Raw genomic sequence first — 20,179 nt, forward strand, 5'->3', positions numbered from 1 at the left:
CGCATATGTAGCAATATTTGCTTTCATATTCGGCCACCAATAATCTTGTTTAAGATCCGGGTAGATTTTATCAGAGTCGGGATGGACAGAGTACCTTGTTTTGTATGCTTCATTCATAACCATGTCCCTAAACCCATCGAACTTCGGTGTCCAGATCCGTTCCATAAAGTAGTAAACCCCATCCTCTCTGATGGTTAGGTTCGTATCCATTCCACACAAACCTTTGTTTGCGACGCTTTCTAATTTCAAGGCTTCTAGCTGAGCCTCCATGATTTGCGAAGACAAATGGGAATGAACAGTCATCGTTAGTGTTTTCACTCGGCGACCTGAGTATTCCTTCCTACTTAAGGAATCGGTCACCATATTAGCCTTTCCCGGATGGTACCGGATCTCGCATTCGTAGTCGTTAAGTAGCTCGACCCATAGCCGTTGTCTCATGTTTAGTTCTTTCTGGTTCAGGATATGCTCGAGGCTCTTGTGGTCTGTGAAAATGGTGCACTTCGTCCCGTAGAGGTAGTGCCTCCAAATCTTTAGAGCGAAGACCACGGCTCCCAACTTGAGATCGTGAGTGTATAGTTTACTTAATGGGTCTTTAGTTGTCTGGATGCATAAGCTATCACCTTCCCACGCTGCATGAGCACACAGCCTAACCCTTGGTTCGATGCGTCGCAATATACCATGAAATCTTCCGTTCCCTCTGGAAGAGACAACACCGGAGTGTTGCAGAGGGCTTGCTTCAGAGTTTGAAAAGTAGCTTCTTGTTTCACACCCCAAGTGAAAAGCATGCCTTTATGGGTTAGAGTCGTGAGGGGCTTGGCGATATTGGAGAAATTCTGAATGAACCTCCTGTAATAACCAACAAGGCTCGAGAATTTCCTGATCTCTGTTGGTGTTCTCGGGGTTGCCCAGCCCTCAATAGCTTTGATTTTGGAAGGGTCTACATGTATCCCTTCTTCATTGACTAAGTGTCCCAGAAGATCCACCGTGCGGATCCATAACTCATACTTGGAGAATTTCACGTACAACTTTTCCGCCCTTAGGGTCTTCAAAACCTATCGTAGATGCTGGTTGTGTTCTTCCTTGCTCCGAGAATAAACTAGTATATCATCGATAAAGACTATTATGAAGTTGTCAAGGAACGGTCGGTAGACTCGGTTCATCAGGTCCGTAAATGATGTGTGTGCATTCGTTAGACCGAAGGGCATAACCACGAATTCATAGTGCCCATAACGAGTTCGGAAGGAAGTCTTGTGATATCTCCTTATCTAACTTGCAGTTGATGATATCCAGATCTCAGATCTATTTTCGAGAAGTAACTGGCTCTTTGTAATTGGTAAAATAGATCATCGATCCTAGGAAGAGGGTATCGATTTTTGACAGTGATCTTGTTGAGTTCACAGTAATCAATACACATGCGGAAAGAACCATCTTTCTTTTTAACAAACAAAACTAGAGCTCCCCAGGGTGAGAAGCTCGGTCTTATGAAGCCTTTGTCTAGCAGTTCGCTCAATTGGCTAGATGAACCTTGCATTTCTGCAAGGGCTAATCTATACGACCACTTGGCAATTGGCGTGGCTTCGGGTACTAGGTCAATTAGGAATTTAACCTATCGTTCAGAGGGTATTCCCGGGAGGTCTTCTGGAAATACGTCTGGAAAATCACGCACCTCTGAAATGTCCTTGGTGTTCTTTTCCTCTATCTGTTTGTCAACTACGTGGGCTAGAAAGGTATGATTCTTTTTATGTAAGCACTTTTATGCCTTGATGCATGAGATGGGACGAAGGTTTGTATCGGGTTTATCGACGTAGATAATTAGGGTTTCATCGTTGGGTACGCGAAGGCAAATGACCTTCTCGTGACACATAATATTGGTATAGTGGGGGCTTAACCAATCCATATCGATGATCACATCAAAGCTTCTAATATTAACTGGCATCAAGTTGATTTTAAACGTGTAATTATTTAATGTTAATGTGCACCTTACGAAAATGTCATTTGTTGTTTCAGTTTTCCCATTAGCCATTTCCACCGTGAAGGTTTCGTTTAACTTTTGGGGACTTTAATTGAGTAAATTTTTAAACTTATGGCTCACGAAACTTTGTTTCGCCCCACTATCGAACAAAATGCATGCATAGATGTTGTTGAGGGGAAACGTACCCGTGACTACAGTCAGATCCTACACAGCCTCCCCTTGTCCCATGGCTAGGACTCTATTTGTTCCTCCTACATTTTGGTTGTTTGCCTTGGGACAGTTCCTTTTATAATGGTCGGTCTCTCCGCACCTGTAACATGCCTGACTTGCCCCGACATTGTTAGGTTGGTTGTTTTGTTGTGGTTGAGATCTGCAATATCGGGGGGTGTGCCCTATTCGATTGCAATTGGTGCATTGTAAGTCTCGGCATGCACCGCTGTGGTGGAAACTGCGTTTATCACACTTTGGTTGAGTGCCTGCGTATGGCCTTGCGGGTGTCAGTGTGGTTGATGTTGGTGCAGCTGGTGTTGGTGTGGTCTGAGTGGTAGTGGCATGAAGTGCTACGTTTGTTGCTTCTTAGATGATTATTGTGTCTGTCGCCCTTTTCTTTTGTTTCCTTGGTTTTTCTTGTTGTTATCCTCCTTCTTCGTTTCAGCATCGGAAGTCTTCGTGCCCTTTTTATCCCCATGGATGTACAACTTTTGCGCCAGGCGCTTAGCACTATCGAACATTGAGGGGTTCGCAGCAATCATATTTCCCTAGATTGGAGGAGTTAACCGCCAAATAAAGCGTTCAACCTTCTTGACCTCAGAAGTTATCATTCCTGGGCACAAGTGTGTCGGCTCACTGAACCTGGCAATGTATGCTTCAATGTCAGAGTTTTGCACGGTAAGATTCCACAATTCTTGTTCGAGCTTTTGCACTTTACCTCGGGGACAGTACTTGTCCAACATCATCGTTTTGAGGTCTTCCCATGATAGAGCATTTGCGACTGGGAGGGTTAGGGCCTTGACATGGCCATTCCACCACGAAAGAGACCTGTTAGCAAACGTGCAAGCTGTAAATCTTACTTTGCTTTCATCTGGACACCCGCAGATTTCAAAAATAGACTCGATCTTTTCGAACCACCGGGTAAGAGCTATTACGCCCCCACTTCCATTGAATGATTTCGGTTTTCCGTTGGTGAAGTCTTGGTAGGCGCATGTTCTTTGGTGCCCTTGGTTATCCCCGTGGTTGGAACTTCCCACCCCATTCCCGTTACCTCCTCCGTTTGCGCCCTGGTTGAGGTGTGCTAATGCTGCATTAACTGTAGCTGAGACTGTCGTATAGAAAGCAACATAAATCATCTCCAGTGGAGGCGGTGGTGGTGGTGGTGCTGCTGCTGTAGTGTTTTTGCAGATACACTTTCTGGGCATTTCCTGCTACGAAGTAGGAAATAACGATGAGTTTATGGAAACCCCTTATTTTAGCGGTTACAGTGGTTTGATTGTACTTATAATTGAAACTGTATTACATCAATTAAAAATGAAAACAGAGAACAAAGCAGATAACAACATCACAAATAAAACACATAATTGTTTCATTAATGATAACTTTTTAGTACAATGCATGAAAATTGACCTTTGAAAGGTCTACAGTTCATAGAAAAAAATCTACGAGTTGGGTCAACATGGACTGTTGACCTTGACTATTGACTTTGACTTTGACCATGGTTGACCAAGTTTGACTTTGAAGGCATTTTGGGTATTTCGGGGTTTTGATAGAAATGGTCACATGGTGGTTGTAGGCATTTGAGTCTGGAGTTATGTTTTGGAGTTGGATTTTACCAGTTCAGCACTACTTGTGAGGTGAGTGTCCCTCGTTATACTTGTTGGGTCGAAGGCACCAAGGTTGACTCTTTTGGATTGTTATCCTGATTATTTCATGATTGAGTATTGTTGTGATCTGTTAGATCTGTATCCTGATAAAAGGATGATGCTATACTTAGTGATTTGTAAGATTTATCTGATTGACTGGTTATATGTTTAATTGTTATGTATATGTCGACATGTTATGTGTGGTTGGGTTGAGGTGGACCTGCATTGTGTTTAAGGCCAACATACCCACAGAGTTCCGGATAGACTGAAGGCCAGTGGTGCATAGCAAGCATGCTGAAGTCCCGAAGAATGTTCCAGATAGGCTGAAGGCCCAAGGTAGCGTACCAGTCATGTTGTAGGTTATGTGAGCGTACCAGATAGACTGTATGCCGATGGGGTATTCCAGTCAGACTGAAGGATCTGAATGCATGTTGTTTGTGATACTCTTCTGGTTTTTGTATTTTGATTGTTATCTTAGGGGAACTCACTAAGCTTCGGGGTTACAATTTTTGATTATGTTTCAGGTACTTCAAAGGATCTCGGGAAGGCGAAGGAGTGATCGTGCACCTCCTTATATCTGTTTCATGATTTTGGGGATTTCTCTGATTTTGAAATTATTTTGAAAACAATTTGTAATAAATGATGGTTTTGGGATTTACTTAAAAGTTTTAAAAAAAATTCAAATATCATGGATGCAACAAGTTGGTATCAGAGCCTTGGTTTGAGTGATTGGAGGAACATTCATGTGAATCCAATCTCAAACTAAGGAAAGGATTTTCAAATGGTTTTCAAAATACTAAAGGAGGATACGATTTGTACGATCAGTCGGAGCCAGTAAGTAGACCCCAAATAGCATGCTATTATTTGATATTGTGATATGTTAGAACAGCATGCTAGTGATAGGCTAAGGATCTTCAGGAATTACGTTATATAATTGCCTGGCTATATGATGTCTGATAGCCTAGGGCCTTTCTTTTATGAAATTGACATCATTACATTAGTTGCTTAGTGTATGAATCAAGGTTATATACAACTAAGATCTTATAGCATGTGAATGTTTGGTCTAGCCTTATTTCCTGTTCTTGTTTGATGAAGGGATTAGGGTAGAATCAGATATTCGAATGTCTATAGGGTCAAGTGTTATGTATGGCTAGCATACATGAGTGCTACAGGGTTGGTGGAAGTTTCATGGATGAGTCGTGAGGGGTTAGTCAGCCAGTAGTGAAATGTTTAGCCTTTCCTCTAGGAGTGAGGACTGAGCGTTCATTTATGCTTATGAGTACTGTTAGGGTGTTATGATGATCCTTGAGACAAATACGGGTAGGTGTGGAAGGTAGTATGGGCCCATACTATTGAAAGCATAGGACTCGTACGCGTTAAAAGGAAGTCACAACCCCTATGGCTTCGTTGGGAGTTGGTTCCCCATTATTTGTGAGGATTATCTGATATCTTCGTGGTGTATTTTTAGTATGGTGACTACGAGGCGAGTTGAGATTGGTTATGGGTCGGGATCAGGGACTGACAGTGAAATGAGATCAGATGAGTTCGATGCTAGGATTAGGAGGATCCTCCAAGACGAGGTTGTGGCCATCATCTGGGACTAGATTCCAGAGATGTTCGGGTCTATCAAGACTATGATGATGGAGTTATTTGATGATATCTACGCAACTATTACTGAGACGGTTGTTGTTGCAGCCTCCGCAGCCGTGACGGCTGCAGGTGTTGGGACAAGGCAGGTTTTTCAGTATTGGGAATTCAATAATATGAAGCCCCCGACTTTTGATGGAGTCTAGTACCCGATTGTAGACATGAGGTGGCTATCTGATGTGGATGGGTGTTTCTTCACGTGTTCATGCCCTGCTGACCAGAAGATCAGGTGCAGTCTGAACCTTCTGAGGTCCAGAGCGAAAGATTGGTGGAGACTTGTTATAGGATCGTACTCTGATGAGAAGCGGGTTGTGGTATCTAGGGATCAGTTTAGAGAGATATTTCGTACTCACTATATTCCTCGGGTTGAGCTAGAGAGGTTGGCTTAGGAGTTTTTGGACCTGAAGTAGGGATCAGAGACGGTGATTGAGATCACTCAGATGTTTACTGAGAGGGCGATGTTTTGCCCTAAGTTTTCTTCAGAGCAGGCTCAAATGACCCGTTATCTGAGCATGCTCAATACGAATATCAGGCAGTTTGTTTCTACCCAACAGTGTGATACTTTTTTGGATTTGTATGAGGCCGCTAGGCGGCATGAGCATGAGATAGATCTTCAGTTGAGGGAGAAGAGGCAAGCCCCGACGCAGTCGCAGTCGGCATCGAAGCGGTTCAAGGCCGCCGATTCTAGGTCTGGAGGTCAACGTGGCCGCACTTGTGGGAAGTGCGGGAAGGTTCATGTTGGAGCTTGTCGATCTGGTGGTGTGTGCCACAAATGTGGTAGGGAGGGGCATTATGTGAGGGGTTGCCGCCAGTCTGCCCCGGTTCAGAGTATGAGGATTCGTTATCATTATGATCAAGTTGGCGATATGAAGGTTAATTGTCCGTTGCTCGGCGCCAAGCAGGCACAAGCTCCCGCGTTAGCTACATTGAGGATCACTGACAGGAATCGGGGCAGGGTTGAGCCCCCGAGGGCTCAAGGTCGCTCTTTGCAGCTCACTGCCTAGGAGGCCAGAGCAGCACCAGATGTTGTGACTGGTATGTTTCTATCTCTTATGTTATTGATTATGATTGTTTTATGCTCATATGTTTGTACCTCTGTTAGGTGCGTGATATGTGCATATTTAGCTATATATTTAGTATAGATTTTTGTTATTTACTGGCTAATTTATTGCAATTTATGGACAAAAGTTACTTAATAATGTTTAAATTGTATTTTCAGTCTAAAAGATATGTTTGGAAGCAAAAGGAGGTAGGAGATACAACCGGAAGCTCGGGAATTGAAGAAAGAAGAAAAAAAGAGCCAAATCCTGAAGGACTCGGCTAATCTAGACGTCTAATCGATGTGTGTGTGGGTGTATGGCTAGAGTCCTCAGAAAAGGCATCACCACCACCATAGGGTGGTGGCTGCCGCCATGCGCTACCGCCGGCCACCACAAGGTGGTTCTGTGTGTGTATGTTTAGCTTAGTTAGTGTGTGTGTTGGTTTGGTATTTTCATTGTAAATTGTAACACAAAAATGGAAAAATGGAAAGAAACTGAAAACCACCACCTTAGGGTGGTGGCTGCCGCCACCGGCCGCTGTGTCGGGTGGCGGTGTGCTTTGCCTGATTGTGTTGACTCGTTTGGGGTGCTTGAAACCCTAATGGACCCTAATTGACCCAAGAAAACCCTAATGGGCTTAATGATAATCTAGTGGGCCTAATGGGCCCAATAAATCCCTAACTAACTTTAAAGCCCAACAAATTGATAAATGGGTTAGTATTTGGGTTGGAAACCCTAATGCCAATAAAACCCTAATTTGGGGAGTTAACCGGGTCACACGGGAATTATTTAATAACTCGAGATATTAAATAATAATCATTGGAAAAGATTAATCTAAGCAATAATGGACTTAATGGATTAAGACCTTAGAGGATTAAGTCCTTAATGGGTTAAGTGAGAAACACTTAACCCTAATCGTCATTTTATGAGAAACCCTAATTTCACTTGGGTTTATTGTTGGACCTTTCTATTGGGCCTTGATGATTGGGTTATTAATGGGCCATCCAAGTTCAAGCAAATGGACTAGAATAATTAATGGGCTTTGTAGTAAGGCCCATATGAGGAGTTGGGCCAAATTTGGAAAATTGGGCCATAGATGGGCCATAGTTTGGGCCTTTATGATTATGTGATATTGGACCATTAGAATGTTGAATGTTGGACTGGACTAAATGGTTGGGCCTTATGGTAAGACCTTGTACGGGTTTGGGCCCAATTTGGAAAATTGGGCCATGTGATTGGCTTTGAATCATAGTTGACTTTTGGGCCTATGAATTGGGCCTTGGGCTTGAATAAAGCCAAGCATGGGGTAATGTAGTAATGACCTCAAGTACGTACTTATGGTTATGTAGTGGAACCCAATTATTGATTGGGTGTTATTTTGGTGTTGACAGTTAAGGAATCTGTCATCCAGCAGTTGGGGTTAAGTCTGCGAGACTTCAGCAGCGTGGGATTGTGTCTATAGGACTTCAGCAGTGTGAGGTGAGTTACCTGCCAGTAGCGGTGGGTCTACGGCCACAATGTCGGCCCACTAGTAAGAGTTGTATGTTAGATGATATTCTTTGTGATATTCATCTAGGTTTGCAGCTACCTGTTATGTTTTATATGCTAGCATGTTATGATGTTATGTGATAGTGGTAGCAGGGAGTGAAATAGTCCCCGGTTACCGGTCGATAGGACCGAAGGGGTAGTTTAGTACCCAGCCATGCTAGCCAGATTACGATATATGTGATATGATATTATGTGGTAGTAGTAGGGGGTGAAATAGTCCCCGGTTACCGGTCGATTGGACCAAAGGGGTAGGCCAGCACCCATATATGCTAGGAAGTATGTGATTTATGTTTATATGCTAGGGTTTTATGTGGTAGTGGTAGGGGTGAAATAGTCCCCGGTTACCGGTTGAAAGATACCGAAGGGGAGGCTAACTCCCGGTTGCCGGTTGAAAGATACCGAATGCGCATGTCAACACCCAGATATGGTAGGCAGTCACCATTCGAGAGGACCGAAGGGGTAAGCTAGCACCCATATATGTTAGGCAAGTTCACCGGTCGAGAGGGCCGAAGGGGTAGGTCGGGCACCCCGATATGCCTGGCAGTATGTTATATGTGTTTGTATGGTATGTGGTATGATGGGGGAACTCACTAAGCTTCTTGCTTACGGTTTTTAATTTTGGTTTCAGGTACCTTGTTTTCAAAGGAAAGGAGTCGGCTCGATCGCAACACATCACACTATGTTTTCTGCACATGAGATCTTTGGGATTACATTCTGATATGGTTTATGATAATATGTTTTGATTATCGACACTTTGCATTTGACATGAGATATTAATATGAATGTTTTTATAATGTTGGCTTTATATAATAACTTAATTAAAACGAAATTTTTGGTCTTGGATTTTGGGATGTTACAAGTTGGTATCAGAGCCTTGGTTTGAGGGATTCGGGCACACTCTCGGGTGTGTCTGAACTCAAACTAAGGACTTGGTATGAAAATTCCCAAAAGTAAAACCATTTTATAAAAAGGAGTTTGAAAAGAACAAGGTGTGTGATACGTGTCATCAACCGAGCTCAAGTAAGTTTTCCCCAAGATACCCATATATGTTATGATTACGAGAACTGCATGCTAGATTAGGGCTAAGGATCTAGGGAGGATGCCTTATATGCCTATTGTATGTGCTTGTAGACTTGCATGTTAGTACTGATCAGTCAGTGATAGGATAGCTTGTTTAGGTTATGCTTGATTGTATGAGCCTTTGAATTGCATGTACAGATTCCTGATTAGAGGATAGAATGGTTTGATTGGATTATGAGGGTTAGATTTTTCCATTGTCTAAATGTTGCTTGCTTTGTACTTTGTGGGATTCTTAGTGATGTCAGTTAGCTACTAAGTGAATATGCTAAGTCACATGGGACACAGGCCGGATAATCACAAAGTGATGGACTTGACCCTATTGCACAACTCTTGTCCGAGTCCAACCATTCTAGGGATGGGTCTATTACTCGAAGGGTTATCTGATCTTTGTTGCATGTGGCTATATTCATGATGTAGCTAGTTGAAATTATTGAGAAGCTTTCAGCAGCTGAGGACTGGGTGGGTACGGGAACCTACGGAAGCCTAGGATATGTTTCAGTGGGCTAGTAGCGAGGCTCAGTGAGACTTGGGTGTGCCAGTTTGAGGAAGTGACTTGGAGGATTCGGGAGTATTGTTGAGGAAAGTATGGATAAGTGTGGAAGGTAGTATCGGGCCCGTGCTACTGAAAGCACAGGATCCATACTCGAATCGGTGAAAGTCTTGGAGAATCTAAGAAGCTTCAGGGAGAAGTTTGTGACCCAGTTTGGGGATAGAGGATGTTCCAGTTGTTGCAACTTAGCCATTGTCAAGTGAGTTAGTGAGTGTGGTAGGGTGTCAAACCCTGAAGGATATGATTTCCAAGAAGTTGCAGATGCAAGATCGATTTGTAGCACCCTGGAAAGAGAGGGTTGTGCCAGATGCGTATAGTAGAGGGTCCCCGGAAGAGACCTATGACTTCTGATCATTGAGTGAAAGGCCAGCAGGGCCTGAGTCAGTGCAGCATGTACATGACAGTGCACAAGAGAGTCTGTCGCTCTAAGGGTTTAGGCTACTACAGGGTAACGGGGTTGGTCAGTCAGCAGAAGGTGATTAGTATTCCTCCAGATGTTGCGGGTATGTCATCTTCTATTGCTGCTAGATGGATGTTGGGGATACGTATCGCGTTGGAGTTATGAGTGAGTTTTGATAATTTAGATCTCGGGTCGATTTCCTGCTAGTGTTTGGGTTATCAAGGATCATATATGCTATCCTGCATACCGAAAAGTCCTTGATGAACCCACAGAGGGATGCATCTTGCGGAGCGGATTCCGCGTGTACCGTTATCATTCTGGATCTTTGTCGAGATCTGTGCAGGAGTGTTGTTTGGAAGATCCTTGGTCAGGATTAGAGTGATAGTTCTCCAGTGAAGTCAGCGTTCAGGGGTTCTATCATTGTTCAGGTATGGTCGGTAATTGTCTATGGATGGACTTTGGAGTTCAAGGCACTACCGTTGCTAGGACAAAGCTGGTGACATGAAAAGAGTAATGTCAGTCGCAGGTGTAGATGCATAAGTGGTTGGTCATCGGATCTTAAAGAGAATTGTATTTTCTCATGGGCTGTGCTCAGTTAGAGTTTAGTGGTACTATAAGATTGGAAGTGGGAACGAGGATTCGTAAGCTAGAGTGAAGATTAAGACCTTCAATTGACAGCATGGGAGATGGATTGAGGTGTCAGATTGGAACAGATATCAAGAGTACTCTTCAAGATTTCAGAGGATGGGCGATCTTAAGGTTTTTTTGGTGATGGATCGCTAGTTGTGACATCCCCAAAATCTCGGCCAGAAAAGACCGGTTTCATTTATTTTTTTTAAACATTTTCAGAGTAAATTCTTTTGATTTAAAAGAGTTGCGGAATTTGTTCCCAAAAAACAAAACATGATAAAATAGATTTTTATCAAAACATTTCATAAAGAAATATAATTTCATTTCATAATCAAAAATCGGGATGTCATGTTCCGATACAGACCATAAAGCATAAATGATAATATTACAAGTCATTCAACAAATATATACGTATACAGACTTGTAAACAAAATAACTTGATGATTCATCCATCTTATGCCCTTGCGCCACTTCCTGTAATACAAATAAACCGAGTGGGTCAGGCTTGGGAGCCTGGTGAGCATATAGGGTTTTTAACCCACAATAAATAATTATATTTACTTTTACCAACCAACAATAACTCGATCACCCATTCCCGTTATCCTCACTTTACGTCCCTAAAACAACATCCATCTCAAGGGACCTAATTTAGGATTTTCATAAGTACGGACATTACTGCAGAGGGGCTTCCTCAATAATAAGTGTCCTAAAGGCAACCATGTGGGGGATAGAGTACACCGGTGAACACATCGTTTACAACACCTACAGGTTATGAGCCTGCTAGCGGTTCACATGACTGTCTAGAAAGAGTCTGTGGTTGTTATCCATACTCTGCTGAATAACTAGATCAACAACAACAACATCGAGGCCTCTCATTTGTTTATCACACATCAATTATCTACCCATGTTCTACCCAACATATTAGTAGATAAAAATATATATTTTTATACATAGTTTAAAACTTGTATAGCATTCTCATTCAATACATATTCCAAATAACAGATGAGACACATACACATAACCCATATTTCATAAAGAATAAATCATATCTATGAGATAGAATAAAGTGAATATACATTCACACATATAATAACAAAATATACACACAACACATATTTCGTATAAAATAATTCATAATTATGCGTTAGAAGAAAGTGACTACACACTCACTTGATCAGAAGATGATCAGACAACACTACAACTTGTAGAAGTAGTATTATTTGGTAGATCTAGAAGATCTTCACAAAAACTGGGCTCCTCGCGGCCAGAGCTTCGGCTCGGGAATCTCACTTCTCGGGGTCTTCGGGCTTCGGGACTTTCTTCGGGACTCGGGAATGATACCGGGGCTTCGGGGTATAATTGGCATGCAAACGAAGGCAAAAACTAGAGAGAAAGAAAGAAAAATGGCAAGGAAAATGGCTGATATCGGTTTCCATTTATAGGGTGTTGGGTCTGGGACTACGCTGGGCGTAACTCCAAGTACGCTGGGCGTAATCTTGGTTACGTTGGGCGTACTTTGACGTCACTGCATGCATCACTTAGTGGCACTCGAGTATTGGTCAGGCAAGTTGCACTCATCCGAGTACGCTGGGCGTACTCAAATTACGCTTGGCGTAATTTGACTCGTCAAACTTCTAAATTGCATAACTTTCGCATATGAGCTCTGTTTCCGAAGTTCTTTATATCCACACGTAGGTCAGACCATACTCTACAACTTTTTCATTTAGACTATGTCGGCTAATTTTGACTTTATTTTTATTATTTATTTTTAGTAGGCCGGGACAAAAAAACTTCGTTAGGAATTCATAACTTCTTCGTCTGACGTCTGTTTTCGTCCCTCTTTCTATCGTTGCACTACCAACGACGAGATCTTCGATTCTCGTTTGGAAAGTTTCGGCAAAAACTCGCTTGATCTCAATTTGAACTTTTGCGTTGTCTACTGCTGAGCTGAAACTTCGAAAAATCATAACTTTCTCATACGAAGTCAGATTAAGGCGTTCTTTTTATGCACGCTCTCGGTTCAACATTATCTATGTCTTTCGTGTTGATCACTAAGGCTAAATATTACTCCTTCGTAAATTCACTATTTACGTCACGTTGTGCCACACCGGTTTTGTCGCGAAAGTTCGTCTTAACCACTACATCTTCGTGCATCGATATCGGGTTTATATAACATTTCATTTTTACGCTTATTTTTATTCTTGATCAAATGACATAATTAAGCATATAAGTATAAAACACATAATTCACAAATAATACATTCTTATTATTTCAAATGGGTTACAAAGGTTAACCTAGACTATTACATTGCTAAAAATGGCAAGCCTAGAAACACGGGCGTTACACTAGCACTGGTAAGCACAGGTTATCGTCAGTGGACTATTTGGAAGTAAGAAGGATTAGGAATCCTTCAACTCTCACGTGTTGCGAAGACTTAGCCGAAGCTATGTGGGGGAGAAACGACTGGGTATTCAAGAGTAGCAATAGGTGTAACACTAGGATGAGTTTTGCATCCCTTTTAGAGATGAGGACGGTTGAGTGGCCGTCTCGGTTGAGGATTGGGTGTGTTGGGAGTTCAGAAAACGTTCCAACATTTAGTTCACGCTTTTCTTTGGCATCAGATAGCAGGTTTTGGGAACCAGGTTAGAGCTTCAGTTTTGACTCAATTTTGGTTGGGTGTTAGGTCAAGTGCGTGTTCGACCCTGTTTGGAGGTGATGTAAGTCTACGGGGGTAGTCGTAGCATTCACTAGTTTTCAGTTAGCATGCAAAGTGTTGTAAGACTACAGGCGTAGTAATAGCATTCACTAGCGGTAGCATTCACTAGGTTGGTAGATGGCATGAGTGTGTTGTTTGAACACGGAAGGAATAGTAGCACCCACCGGTTTGGGTGTAGCAGTAAAGATATGGAAATCCAGGGATGGAATTTCGAAACCACCTAGACGGATTAGATCTGGTTGAGCCAGTGATAAGACTATAGGAGTGCCACTACAGTTATAGGATCATGAAAGCATTTGACCGTATAAGATTGCTTGTGGTATAAGGCTACCATCAGTTAGATAGAAATCACTTTTAGCCTTGGAATTGGTGACGTCATGATTCGACACACGAACACGATCAGTTGGATAGGGAGGTTGTTAGAGCCAAAGTGACATGATAACTAGTGGCAACTAGTTCCAGATAAGGATTTCGTTCTGGAGTTGTGAGAGACGATTACGTGAGAGCCCTTTTAGCTCAATGATCAGGCTCAAACCCGATGTTTTAGATGATTGTCGAACGAACTGAGACCAGGAAGGCCTCGGTAGATTTAGGAAATCAGTCATGTAGCAGCATACTGCTTCAGGCAAATCAGTGTTCAAGCAGTTTCAGCCTTTGGGCAGTATTAATATGTGTGTTTTAAGTTGCATATATATGCACGAAATAGCTGGTTTATTGGGGAGTGTCAAGTCGCTCACAGCGGGATTAGCTGAGCCTTGGCCAAGTGTAAGCGTTTTGTAGGGATAATTAGGTCTGTGAACCTGTTTTATAGTGGGAACCTCGAATTATCGGAAGTTGAGTAGTAAGATAAGGGATAAAAGGATTGGATTCATCGATAAGGATTCAGTACGAGTGGTTTGTCAGGGATTTATACCATTTCAAGACAGCAGATCTCAGACGGAGTAGATGTGAAACCGTTGCGAGGAAGTTGTTCACAATTGAATGATTAGGGCTTCACGAATATTGGTTAAAGCTACCCTGGGAAGGCTAGGGTGTGCCCAGAATGGTGACCATGTTATTTGAGGGGTTTGGCGCTTAAGAAATGATAAGGAATGATTTCGAGGACGAAATGTAATTTAAGTGGGGGAGAGTTGAAACACCCCGTTTATTTATTAGTTAAATAAATAAATTAATGATCGAATAGTGGCCCTAAAATAAATAAGTATATATATCAAAGGATGATCTCCAAGAAGCCAAATGCCAATTTTAGATATTTGAGGGTTAAAGTGTAAAATCCGGACTTAATTGTAAGTAATATTGAAGATAGGGGCTACTTGGTAACAATTAGGACTCAAAATGAAAGGAATTATGGAAGCAAGGGATAAAATGTAAATTCAGGATTTATATTGCCAAGATTTATGGGATCAGGGGTCAAAAATGTAAAATATGGACTGAGTTTCTAAGAAAATTGAGAAGGAGGGGCCGATTCTTCCATTTTCGTTATAATTTGTATGGAGGTGGGATTTAAGCCCGATGAGCTCTCTAGCCTCCTGTTACATTGCCCTCATCCCTAAACCTAGCTGTAAGGTGACCACCACCCTTATACCTCCCCTCGTCTCCAGCCGCCGCTTCCAATTCCCTCGTCGCCACCTTGCACCACTGCCATGATGAGCGCCGCTGCTGCTGCCCTTCAACGACGAATGTTGCTGCCGCTGCTCCTTCTCTTCCGTTCTGTTGCAGTGCTACTCCTTTGCCAACGACGACGAGGCCACCATCGCCATCTCCCTCGTTTCCTGTTGTATCGTCACAAGTACGTTGCCGCCATCGTCATGTTGCTGTCGCCTCCGGCTGTTGCTCGCCGTCGAGAAAAGATGGTTGTGGTTTCGTTTATGAGATCGGTGTGGACTGCCGACTCGCACCTGTTCATGGCAGGGCTGTGAGGGTTGTTCCACATATGGGAGTGTGTTCCAGATCGTTTTTTGTGTTGTTGTGTCATTAGGAGCCAAAAAGGAATCACTGCCACCACCTTACGGTGGTGGTTGCCGACGTGAAATCACCACTGCCGCCGCCTTATGTCATATAATGGGTGGTTGGGTTCCCTTTTCGAGTAAAGGAGTGAAGAATTGCGTGTGCAGTTGATGTGTGTGTGGGTGTATGGCTGGATTCCTCAGAAAAGGCATCACCACCACCATAGGGTGGTGGTTGCCGCCATGCGCCACTGTCGGCCACCAGAAGGTGGTTGTGTGTGTGTTTGTGTGTGTTTAGCTTAGTTAGTGTGTGTGTGTTGTATTGGTATTTTCATTTTAAATTGTAACACAAAAATGGAATAATGGAAAAAAAACTGAAAACCACCACTTTAGGGTGGTGGCTACCGCCACCGGCCGCTGTGTCGGGTGGCGGTGTGCTTTGCCTCGTTGTGTTAACTCGTTTGGGGTGGTTGAAACCCTAATGGAACCTAATTGACCCAAGAAAACCCTAATAGGCTTAATGATAATCTAGTGGGCCTAATGGGCCCAACAAATTGATAAATGGGTTAGTATTTGGGTTGGAAACCCTAATGCCAATAAAACCCTAATTTGGGGAGTTAACCGGGTCACACGAGAATTATTTAATAACTCGAGATATTAAATAATAATCATTGGAAAAGATTAATCTAAGCAATATTGAACTTAATGGATTAAGACCTTAGAGGATTAAGTCCTTAATAGGTTAAGTGAGAAACACTTAACCCTAATCGTCATTTTATGATAAACCCTAATTTCACTTGGGTTTATTGTTGGACCTTTCTATTGGGCCTTGATGATTGGGTTATTAATGGGCCATCCAAGTTCAAGCAAATGGACTAGAATAATTAATGGGCATTGTGGTAAGGCCCATATGATGAGTTGGGCCCAATTTGGAAAATTGGGCCATAGTTTGCGCCTTTATGATTATGTGATATTGGGCCATTAGAATGTTGAATGTTGGACTGGACTAAATGGTTGGGCCTTATGGTAAGACCTAGTAAGGGTTTGGGCCCAATTTGGAAAATTGGGCCATATGATGGGCCTTGACTCGTAGTTGACTTTTGGGCCTATGGATTGGGCCTTAGGCTTGAATAAAGCCAAGCATGGGGTAATGTAGTAATGACCCCAAGTAAGCTTATGGTTATGTAGTGGAACCAAATTATTAATTGGGTGTTATTTTGGTGTTAACAGTTCGGGAATCTGTCATCCAGCAGTTGGGATTGAGTCTGCGGGACTTCAGCAGCTTGGGATTGTGTCTACCGGACTTCAGCAGTGTGAGGTGACTTACCTTCCAGTAGGGGTGGGTCTATGGCCACAATGTCGATTGCGACAACCTGAAATTTCCATTCTGTACAAACAATATCAAGTCAATAGAAGTTAGAACAGTTGCAGTAAATATTCAGACTTTTTAGTATAAGTTTGAGTATTTCAGGATTTACTCTCAAAGAGATATCAGCAGAGAGGATGCACTAGGGTTTTGTGCAACTCTGTTATTTCAAAATTCTATGATATTAGAGTTCATTTTGTGAATAAAATATTTTCTGCCAAAAATCCCAGGAGTATATATAGGATTCTGAGCCATATTTTGAAACGACCCACCCAAAAATTTTTGTTTTTAATATAATCAAAACTGTAATCAGAGCATCATATAATAAAACCATGCGTGATGTATTCCAAAACATAATAAAATACTGTGCGGAAAACTGTATCATACTACATCAAATCAAACAACTAAATCCATCCCAGGCTAGAGCTGAGGCGGTGGTGTGTGCGATGCCGTCATCCCGAGCTCTTCCCTTTGCTTGCGGAAGTACCTGAAACCAAAACTGAAACTGTAAGCACGAAGCTTAGTGAGCTCCCCCAAAATACCACGTACCATACAATAGCAATATCATATAAACACATATCGGGCCTTGCCCACTGCATCGGGACGAAGCCCGAAAACTGCATCGGACCGAAGTCCGGAACTGACTGGGACCTTGTCCCCTGCATCGGACCAAGGTCCGGAACTAACTGCATCGGACCGAAGTCCGGAACTGACTGGGACCTTGTCCCCTGCATCGGACCAAAGTCCGGAACTAACTGCATCGGACCGAAGTCCGGAACTAGCTGCATCGGACCGAAGTCCGGAACTGAACCTAGCATAGCATATCATAACGACTAGCATGAACACATATACTGCATACTACATCGGGTCGTGGCCCGGAACACATAATACATAACACATAAAACATAGCTCACAAATCCTGTCTGAGCCACGAAGGCATCAAACATACTAACTTCTGCATCGGATCAAGTCCGGAAACTACTGCTAACTGGACGGGCCGGCATTGTGGCCTTAGACTCGTCCCTACTGGAAGGAAACTCACCTCGTAAACTGGCGTCTGAGTGTGTGTCTCTGAAAGCTACCGGCTGCTGCTCCCGAATCTCCTCGGCTACAAGCCCATGAACACACTCAATCAAATACTAAACACTGTACTTGGGGTAAAATGACTCTTTTACCCTTGGACAAAGTCAACTTACTTTTGGGGCTGACTCGCCGAGTTGGGCCCCCCAACTCACCGAGTTGGGCCACCCAACTCGCCGAGTCCTACTCTCACTTCTCAGTTCTACACGCTGCTACTCGTCGAGTGTGGCATCGACTCGACGAGTACCCTCTTGATCCAAGAACTCAGACAATCTTCATCCGACTCGCCGAGCCGTATGAACAAACTCGACGAGTTGTTCATGATCCTAAGAAGATTGCCTTGGACTCGCCGAGTTGTATGAACAACTCGCCGAGTCCCTCCATCACTGAGTCTACCCTCAACTCGCTGAGTCCACTCTCTAACTCACTGGATTCACTCGACACTGATCAAAATGAAGGACTCGGGAACTCGCGACCCAACTCGCCGAGTCGTTCTTCCCGACTCGCCGAGTTGCCGCCATGCAACTGATTTTTACTCGATTTTGTTTGAATCCAACACATACAATTGATAGATCTGAGTCCAATAAGCTAATTTACCACGTAAAGTTTCCAACTTTACGTGCACAACCTCATGAATAAGGGAAATAAGGCTAAAAGATGCATAAAATGGGTAGATCTATGATTAATATGCAAAGTAACTCCAAAAAGACAGTAGATCTGGGCTCTACAACACCCCAACATTCAGATCCAAAGGTATTTCGACTTATTAAGACATTCATGCAAACATAAGGCTTGGAACAAACATCAAATAGCTCTTAGAAGAGCTCTAATGGAAGTTTAAAGCATATAACAAGAAGGGAACTTCGAAAATACCTCAATAAACTCATATTTGCCCTTGGATCTTTGCACTACAACTCGTTTCCTTGCTTTTTTCTTCTTCTCCTTCTTCACACCTTCACAAAATGGCACCAAATCACTTATAAGCTCTCAAGGGAGGATTAGGGTTTTCTCACTGTGTTCTCAGGGTGAGGGAGGCGAGAATGGGGCTATAAGGTGGTTTAAATAGTGGGCAACCCGGGGATTTAGGGTTTCACCCAGACGGATGGACTCGCCGAGTCCCCGGCTCACGCGTGCTCGCAGCCGCGACCCTACTCGGCGAGTCAGGCTATGAACTCGCCAAGTTCCTCTTGCAAAACTTACAACAATTACCAAGGAATTAACATACCGAAAACGGGTCGTTACAATTCTCCCCCACTTGTCTCAGACTTCGTCCTCGAAGTCTGCTACGGCTGGATCTGCAAATAACTCTGGGTAGTGCTCTCTCATCTCCTCCTCCGCCTCCCACGTCCACTCAGACCCCTTCCGGTGCTGCCACTGCACCTTTACTAACTGAATTTCCTTGTTCCTCAAGGCCTTGGTTTTCCGGTCCAGAATTGCGACCGGTCTCTCAATATAATTCAGGCTGCTATCAACCTGAATATCCTCTAGGGGAACGACTGCTGACTCATCCACCAGACACTTTCTCAGCTGAGACACATGGAACGTGCTGTGGATCTGACTAAGCTCCTCAGGAAGATCTAACCGATAAGCAACCCGACCCACCCGGGCAAAAACCCTGAAAGGACCAATAAATCTGGGGCCCAACTTGCCCCTCTTCCGGAACCTGATGACACCCTTCCAAGGTGAGACTTTCAGAAGGACCATATCTCCCACCTAGAACTCCAAGTCCGAACGCCTTCTATCGGCGTAGCTCTTCTGCCGACTCTGAGCAGTTTGCAGTCTACTACGGACCTGCTGGATCAACTCAGTCGTCTTGAGCACCACCTCTGTGCTCCCAATGACTCGCTGACCGACCTCGCCCCAACAAATCGGGGTCCTACACTTCCTCCCATACAACATCTCAAAGGGAGGTCGATCAATGCTCGCATGATAACTGTTGTTATACGAGAATTCCGCTAACGGAAGATACGTATCCCAACTGCCACCGAAATCTAGGACACATGCCCTAAGCATGTCCTCGAGAGTCTGAATCGTCCTCTCGCTCTGCCCATCTGTCTGAGGGTGGAAAGCGGTGCTGAAATGGAGACGAGTACCCATCTCGTCGTGGAACCGCTTCCAAAATCTGGATGTGAAACGGACATCTCGGTCAGACACCACTGATACCGGCACTCCATGACGTGCCACGATCTCACGCACATAGATATCGGCTAACTTCTCCGCCGATATACTCTCCTGGATCGGGATAAAATGGGCACTCTTCGTCAACCGATCCACTACTACCCATATCGAGTCCACTCCACGTGCGGTCCGGGGAAGCTTGGTGACAAAATCCATGGTAATGTCCTCCC

Source organism: Lactuca serriola, chromosome 6, assembly GCF_051521515.1.
Source record: "Lactuca serriola cultivar US96UC23 chromosome 6, Lser_US96UC23_V15, whole genome shotgun sequence".
NCBI lineage: Eukaryota > Viridiplantae > Streptophyta > Magnoliopsida > Asterales > Asteraceae > Lactuca > Lactuca serriola.